The sequence below is a fragment of the Pseudonaja textilis genome, chromosome 1 (genome assembly GCF_049901715.1).
Source record: "Pseudonaja textilis isolate UNSWEBS1 chromosome 1, rPseTex1.2, whole genome shotgun sequence".
Lineage (NCBI taxonomy): Eukaryota > Metazoa > Chordata > Lepidosauria > Squamata > Elapidae > Pseudonaja > Pseudonaja textilis.
In genome coordinates, this window is record NC_141990.1 from 62,729,530 (window position 1) to 62,738,484 (window position 8,955).

Genomic DNA, 8,955 nt, shown 5'->3' on the forward strand with positions numbered 1-8,955 from the left:
AAGATGAGAGGGAAGAAAGAAAGGAAAAGAAGTTATAAAGGACAGAAGCAAAATATAGAGAAACAGGGTCTATTTAGAGATAATGGGTGAAAACTTAATGGAAAAAGGGATTCTGCAAAGGTACATAAGATAGTATGGTTATATTAGAAGCAGAAATAATTTTAGAAAATATGAAACAATGTATGATTAAAATGTCTGATAAAATAGCTATCATAATTCAGTGGAATGCTTGTCAATAAATAAATGTAACAAAAGGTATATTTAATGATTTATAAAACATATGTGAAGAGAAATAAGGGAAAAATTAATTAAGGAGATTATATGTGTTTTTCAGGAAGTATGATATTTAATTGAAAAGAAGTGTTAAAAATGTTATGGTTTTAATGATTATTAATGATAGAACTGAAGTAGAATGGAATAAGAGTTTATAATTACATATATTTACAATCTTTCTTTTTTTAAAAAGAATGTAGTGTGTATTATAAGAATGTGCCAAGCAGAATTCGATTGGAAGTTATCTATTATATTGAAGGTCATAAACTTAAGGTATATATTGAAGTTTAAATAAGAGTTGAATGGATGTAATTAAAAGATATAAAGGTGTCATACTCCAATTAATAACTACAGGAGGAAATTTGTTTAATTAGAAAAGATAATATGAAATTGAAACAGAACAGACAAAAGTATAAATATAATGATTTGAATTGAGATGAGATAATCAAAATAAAATGAGAAAATTAAAAGAGGGGAAAAACTATATAGAAAATGTAAAATAGTATAAGATATGGAATAGAATACAAAAAGGAGCATGAAATTGAGTTTTGTGTCTGTATAAAGAAGTTCAACCCAGGACCATGCTATTTTCAAAAAAGATGTTTTACTTGTGTGAAAACCCAAATAAAACTTTATTAAAAAAAAAAAGAAGTAAGCCCTTTTAAAATTATCTTCTGGGTCCATTCTTTAAAAAATCCTTCAATAAATTCAGTGTTAAGATATCTTTATCCATTCAGTATGAGTTAGACAAATATAATTATTCACCTCCTTTAAATATAAGCTTTAGTTCCCCCTAGTGTCCAATTTTTAAAATCTTATGTTTTTTTTTACCAAATTTCAAAACGAAAGTATTTTGACACAGGAAGGTTTCTTTATAATTAATTCCAAAATCTTATTTCAAATCCACCTCAACTCTTAGTGCATTTGTAACTTTCTAAAATCAAAGTTCTAATCATCATTTTGCTCTTTATTCCAAAAGAATTATTTTTAAGTCCCTAAGCTGATATTTAAACTTTATTTTTGGCTAAGGATTGAAAGAAACTTATCTGGTTCTGTAAAATTGTAAAAGATTCCTAATAGCCGAAAAGTAATTAACAATTTCCAAAACTGATTAGAAAAGGAAATATTCAAACCCAGTATCATTTTGAAAGGCTTGACTATCATCTGAGCAAAAATATGGTTTTCCCTCATCTCCCATTGCTCATAAGGAACAACTGCATGGGATACTTGTGGATGATCTCAAATCCTCCCCTTGTCTGGAGATGAATGAAAAAGAACTGGTCTGTTTGCCATTCTGCTGTAGTCTTTTAGCAGAGCCATTCTTAGCTGCCCATTTCTTCCTTGGAAGTTCATTGCTAAGATGGGGAAATCCTACTCCAAACACCAAATCCCTCAAAGGGGTATTTTCCTTCCCCATTGCTCTTCCCGTACTCCCATTTATATCACAGATTTTTTTTATTACATCTTTTAAACATAGTCTATCTATAGAACTGAACACTCTTAAAATTAACTTCTGGGTGAATTCTTCAAAAATATCCTTCAATATATTCAGCGTTAAGCTATTTTGATCCATTATATCACAGATCCGAAGGCAATCCCTCCAATTTAGGAAGACTGCTTGCAGCTTCAGATTGACCAGGTTAAACTTGAATTTCACCTTTTCATGGTGGATTCTGCAGGAAATGCACGAAAGGGAAAGAAAACGAAGTTCTTCCCATCGTGAGTTTTGGGAATACTGCATCTTTCGGGGAAGACCTGGCAAAGAATGAGTTGGCTTTGCGGGGTGGGAAAGAAGATGGGGCCAATTCTTTACTGCTCTCAATATAGCAAATGTAAGTTATGGTTTGTGTGATTGTTGGATATAAACTTAACTGGGCACCCTTTCAATACAGTAAAGCAAAACCCTTAAATTTTACTTTTTATTTATCATATTTAAGAATCAGCCATCTCCCTCACAAGGGGAGTCTGGGCAGTAAAATATTAAAAGCATAAAAACAGTATATGAAATTTAAAAGGGGCAAATAAAACCAGGTTTATGGTTTGATAGATGGCTACACCTGCTGGTCATTGATCATTACTCGCCTCTCTCAGCCCATCTCCATCCCCATCTCAAATCAAGAATTGATGTTTTTCAGGTGATATTTGATGGGCAATGAAAACAATGCAGGAAACTCCACCAATCCCTTTCCTTAACTAGTTCGGCATTAAAACCGTAGTACAGTTTATGCTAGCGTGCTTTTCTGTTGATTCACAGACTAAAGGAAGCTGTTTCAGTGGGGCTGTCTGGCTCCACTCTCAGACTGAACTGGGGATTTTCCATGGCAGTGAATCTCAATCAGACCGTGTCGTGCAATCAGACAAAAATGTTTAGTTCTTGCAAATAGGATGCTTGGCCACACAAACACATCTTCTCCAATGGCTAACATATTGCTGAGATAAAGGATGAATTGGTCTTCTGTGTGCAAAAGTGCCCCAGCACATTTTTACTTACAATAGCTTCCTTGTAAAGAAAAAAAGAAAAAAAAAAGAGGCCATCCTTATTTCTGTGTTAAAGCTGGAGAGCAAGAGTGAGGGAGAGTGCGCTTTCCATGCAGTGATTTAGTGAATTCTGGGGTGAACTTGGATGTAAACGTAGGCCTCCTGGGCTGAATGCCAGCTTAGTATACAGCAAGTCATTTTAAATATTTGAATTGGTGTGGGAGAGAACTTGGTTTGGCCTACAGTATTGTTGCCAGTTTATGGGTATCCTTCCCTAGCTTGACCCAATTTGGATTGGCTCTCCGGAACAAACAGAGCAGGCGGGATTCAGGAGGAAGAATAAAGCAGCCAAGTCTCAATCATTTCTGCTTCAGCTTGGCAGCCTGCGCTGAGTTTGTTTTAAGTTTCTGGTGGCTTTGTGCACGCAAGCTCTGTCGCTGAGTAGCTCAGAATGATTAATTTAGAGAGAAACAAGCCCTTTCACAATGCTGGAAACTGGAATGCTTGATACGATGAGTTCTTCTTCTTATTTAATCGCAGCATGAGGGCAGTGCTGTTTTTTTAACCTTAACAAGATCTGTCATTAAAAATTACTGGAGCTTGACTTTTCTTCGTTCTCAGCTAGTCATCCACATCCAAGGCTGAGGAGCGCTGTTGTTCAGCTGTCTTTGTGTCTTTTCCCGGGTAATGATGATCGGCAGTTCTCAAATTCTCAACGGTAGATTTACTTTTAACAGGAAGTCTATGGAAATAACACAAAGGAATACATACATGAGCAAACTTTAAGGATAGCGGTTGCTGTCCCTCCCCTTATCTTAAGGTGAAAGAGGATGTAAAAAAAATCAACTTATATTTCACCATCAGCAAACAGGAGATCAGATTAATCTAACAACTTTTTGCATTAACTAGTGTATAAATTGTACATGGAAATTATTTGTAGTACTAGCTACATCCTCATTCAAATATAATGGAAAGGAACTAAAACAGTGCAAAGTAGGCAACATTACCATGAAACATAACAAAATTTCAAGTTCCAGAAAATTATTAGTTCAAATAAGTGCTGTCAAGGCCAGAGGTTTGCGCATTGCGCACATTAACATAAGGTGGCTAACACTTTATCTTGATCTTTGGTTTATCCTTTCTTCTTTTTAACTATCTTTGAGGCTGCCAGATGTGTCAGTATGCTTATACTCCAGTTCTAAACACATTGGTCATAACTTTTGAAGGTTATGTGCTATTTTAGGTTGTTGTTGATTTAGCAAAATTTCCTTTGCTCCATCCTTCTGCCAAGCGGCAAACCATTTTGTAAACAGTAGATTTTAATATTAGTTTGTTTCATTACTGCTGAGCATATTTTAGCATTGGAACTATGCTCTGGCACAAGTTTTTGTCACGAAGTTGAGCTGGCATCGGGACTTAAAAACCTTGTCCTATTGATTTTAGTGGCATCAGAATATATTCATATAATGCGATCGGTTTAACTGAAAGATTTAACTTGCCATTTTTATCCTCATCTATACAATTCAATAACTATGGATGGTGGATTTTCTATGTTTATATTGCTATGTTTAAATGCAGAGCTACCGTTTCAATTAATTTTATTCAGAGTTGAAAAAGAGATATCTCCTTTCAAATTCAGATTAATACTACTGGGAAGTGATGTCCACTCCCAATTTTAAACAATATGTTTAACAACTGGAAAGCTACCAATGACCATGGTAAGTGCATATAGCCTGGGTCAAGGCCTCTAAGAATTATTAAATATAAGTACTCATGCCAGAGCTCCATTAGAATCAGAGGTGGTATTCAGCAGGTTCTGACCAGTTTTGGAGAACCAGTAGCAGAAATGTTGAGTAGTTCTGAGAACCAGCAAATGCCACCTTTTACAGTATCCTTCCCCTGCCACACCCACCAAGCCACGCCCACAGAACTGGTAATAAAAAAAATTGAATCCCACCACTGGAATGAGCTAGGTTTCCTCAGCTTTTTCAGAACAAGGCTGTTCCATGAGACATGTATCATGTTGGAGAAGACACGCTCCCTGGAGGCCACCAGGTGATACTGTTTTACCAATGAGATCTAGAACATGCCCACTCTGCCAGAAACCACTGATAGGCAGTCCTGCAAGGAACCTGGTTTGTGCTGCATAGAACTTTAAAAATGAATCAGCATCTTGAATTGTACCCAGAAATCTATTGGAGGCCAAGACAGTTCAAGCAGTATTACATGGATGTATCTTGGTGCTCCCAATAGTGCAGATGCTGCTGCTTTCTGAACCAACTGAAGCATCTAAATGTTCTTCAAGGCAGCCCCATGTAAGCATGTTGCAGTAATCCAATTGCATAAATAATGCCTCCTGAGCTAAGAATGTGCAATTTTTGAACAGGGTGTAATTATGTGAGGGACCTCCTGGCCAAGGCTGCCACCTGCTGCTCATACTGGAGTCATGTATCATGGAGAACTGCCAGATTACCCAATTTAGAGTTGATGAGGTAAATCACTATATGAGGGACCTAAATATAACCAAAGAGAAAGTTCTCCTGATGTTATTACTTGATTGAGATATGCTGATTGGAAAGAGAGAAGGACTGCTGAAAAATGTTTTGGGTCCCCAATTCATCTGAACCTCCAAATCCAAAATGTGCTATTTGAGGGTGCTATATTCATTCTCGTGGCAGAATGGCAGCCAATGAGAAACATAAAGATTTTAGTTTCTTATGAAGCATTCAGCCCAAAATAAGAACAAGATGTTAGTCAGTTTTAGCAGAGACAGTCAACTGGGGTTAAAAAACACAACTTGAACTAATAAGAGATAAAATAGCATCAGGCAAGTGCTTCTGTTTTAAATAGACTAAGTCAACATTTCATTGGTGGCCCAGCTGGAAAATAGCCCTCAGTAACTGGGGTTGAACAATTTCTAATGGAATAAATTACCTATATTGGTCCAGCTGCATTCCAAAAGTGATGCTTGAATCTTAGCCCAAGAAACATTTAATACCTCAGGTATCGATTGGACTTCTTTTGAAGAATAGCTGAGCTGAGTTTTGACTGTTCCACATAAAACAGTATGTCCTTTCCATCAGAAGAAGGAAGGAAGACATTTATGCTACATTCTTGGATTTGTGTTGGGGGAGGGGAATTTTCCCAATTAGCCTGCCAGCTTGGAATGCTCAGGTAGATTATTTCAAGTATTAGTCAGGTCCCATTCTGTTTAGCTTTCAAAGTAAGCCAAATTTAGCTGGCAGTTGTCCCAAAGATGCTTTTTCAGGAGTCAACTGGACTTTCTTGTTTTTTCTTTTGAAGACATTTCATTTCTCTTCCAAAAAGCTTCTTCAACTCTGACTGGATGGTGGGGAATGAAAGGATCATCCAGTGAGAGTTGAAGAATCTTCTTGGATGAGAAGTGAAATGCCTTCAAAAGAAAAAACAAGAAAGTCCAGTTGACTCCTGAAAAAGCACCTTTGGAATAACCATGACCTGGATACTGACAATCTCCGTAGACTTTTAGCTGGCAGTTGCTACTGGCTGTACATAGTTATGAATGTTATCATTTCTCCTTCCCAGAATACCAAATAACCAGAAAGTCTTTAAAGGATTTCAGTCCTTATGTTTACATTTCAAATGATCAAACTCCCTTTGCTTAGCTTCCCAAACTGGCGGACAAATTTGGCTCAGCAATGCACAACTGTTTCACAACTCCAAAAGACTGTCCTAGATCTCAGTGGTTTCTTGTCTTTCCAGAACCATTTCCTTTCTTGGAGCTCCACATGAAACATTCCAAGCCCTACTTGCCTGATACATAATCCTGTGGGGATTATGTTGATTAGATTATATCTGCTTGTTTTGTTATCTGCTTTGTTTTTAGCTCTTGATTTGGATGCTTTTAATCAAGATGCAAGGATACTGTATTTTTTATTCTATTGTGTTCCATCTTCGAATCTTGGAGGAAGGGGAAATAAATGAGGTTCTGGGCCAATTGAAGCTCCAAACCTTGGTGATCCCACAACATCAGCAGCATTCAATTGTTTGGCCAATTTTTTGTCAGCTCAGTTCCTGTTAGTTGAAACCAGTGGAAGAGAAACTCCCTACTCCACCCTCAGCCTTTGAAACACTGTGCTTCTTGATATGGCTATACCCTTTCTTCTCCCACTTCCTGATATTCAAGTGCAAGGCATCAGTTTCTCTCTGTCCTATTCCTCTTGTAACTTCAATTTAGAATCTCTTTCTGGGGATCTACTATTTTAAAGCAGTTGCTTGATACATAAATAAATAAATCCCAACAAAGGCAGGTGCTAGATAGATAGATAGATAGATAGATAGATAGATAGATAGATAGATAGATAGATAGATAGATATCCCAATGACAACCCTGAAATGGAATAACTTGAAAGTCTACAGAAAGTTAGAACAGATTTAGAGACAAATCACACTTAAGAATACAAGGGACAAAACTGAAATGAAGGTGACCAATACATGACTATATTTTTCTGTGCTTGAGGTTCCAGATCAGCACAGTATCCAGAAAGTTTAATATACCTTGTCAGAATATTGCAAAATATATATTGACATGAACATCTTTTGCCACTTGTGGATGTATCCTGTGGTTTCTATATCACCAACTTTAAGAGACTCCAACATAAAGGCAAAACTCAGGGTCCATATTCTGAAAGATGATGCCATATTAGATAGAAAGTCAACATAGCGTGACTGATTTGATAAACTGTAGGTGTAGTTGGCCAGAAAAACTGCCAAGTTTTTTTTAATATACTTTTGTTATCTCTCTTGTAGACTGCCAATGTTTGTGGTTTGGCAGAGTGGAAGTAGGTTTCTTGTTTTGTTCTATTGTGTCAACACAGTGGACTGGTAGATCAAAAACCTATTATTATGATCTTGCATGCATGGGATATTGGCAAATAATTCCAGCAACAGCATGTCTTTGTCATGACTGTTTGCTTTGAACATGCTGTCAATTTCTGGGAAGTCTGAAATGATTTGTGATCTAGGAATGTGGGAAATGTAGGAAGTTTTCCTGTGCTTAGATCATTGAGCCTTTTAGTCTAGCACTGTTAACACTGGTATCAGTCCATTAGAGGGGCCCTTTATCTTGGATAGAATGCCCTTCACTGCACTTAATGGATGTTCCAGTGGCCAGAGGGATCTTGCTGCATTCAACAAAATCACAAAAGCAACATTGCACCATCATACTGCAAGGTTTGCCTCTTTTGTATTTTGTAGTCCTTGACTTACAACAGTTCATTTAATGACCGAAGGTACAACAGTACTGAAAAAAGTGATGTATGATCATTTTTCACACGTATGACCATGGCAGACCATGGTCACGTGATTTACATTTGGGTGCTTGACAACTGGCTCACATTTATGATGGCTTCAGTGTCCTGGGGTCAGGTGATTCCCTTTTGCGAACTTCGGACAAGCAAAGTCAATGGGGAAGCCAGATTCACTTAACAACCATGTTATTCATTTAACAACTTCAATGATTCACTTAACAAATGTGACACAAAAAATTGTATAAAGGGGCAAAAACTCCCTTAACAAATTTCTCACTTAACAGCATAAATTTTGAATTCAATTGTGATCATAAGTTGAAGACTGCCTGTATATGTGTGACATCATGATGCACATTTTTAAAAAGTGTTTCATCATTCTGTGCTCCTTGCTATCTTATCCCTCCTCCCTGGAAACCATCGACCTTGGTTAAAAATGCCATGAGAATCCAAGAAACAATGCCTGCAAACTGCATTCTACTTTAGCTATATGCTAGCTAAAATAACACTATAGAGTGTTATTTAATGGCTTTGTACCTGGAAGATATATTTTAAATTGATTTAATTTACCCATTCTGTTAATCCAAGTTTGTAATTTCCTAAATTTTTTAGGAATGTGCTACAAATTTATTTGACACTGATCTTAGCCATGCATTATAAATATCTGCTAAAAGAATAAGGATTTCACATGTTTATTTCTGGAGACATCCCAGTTGATTCTATGAGGAGTTGATAATTTATTTGCTTTAAATTGGTCCACAAGTTCTAACATGTCCTCTTTTGCTAACACTCTTTGTCCTCAGTTTTGGACTCCCTTTCTGATATCTTTCATACACTAGAGCTGTGATAGTGAACCTATGGCACGTGTGCCACAGGCGGCACACAGAGCCATTGGTGCAGGCACTCGAGCCCCAGGCAA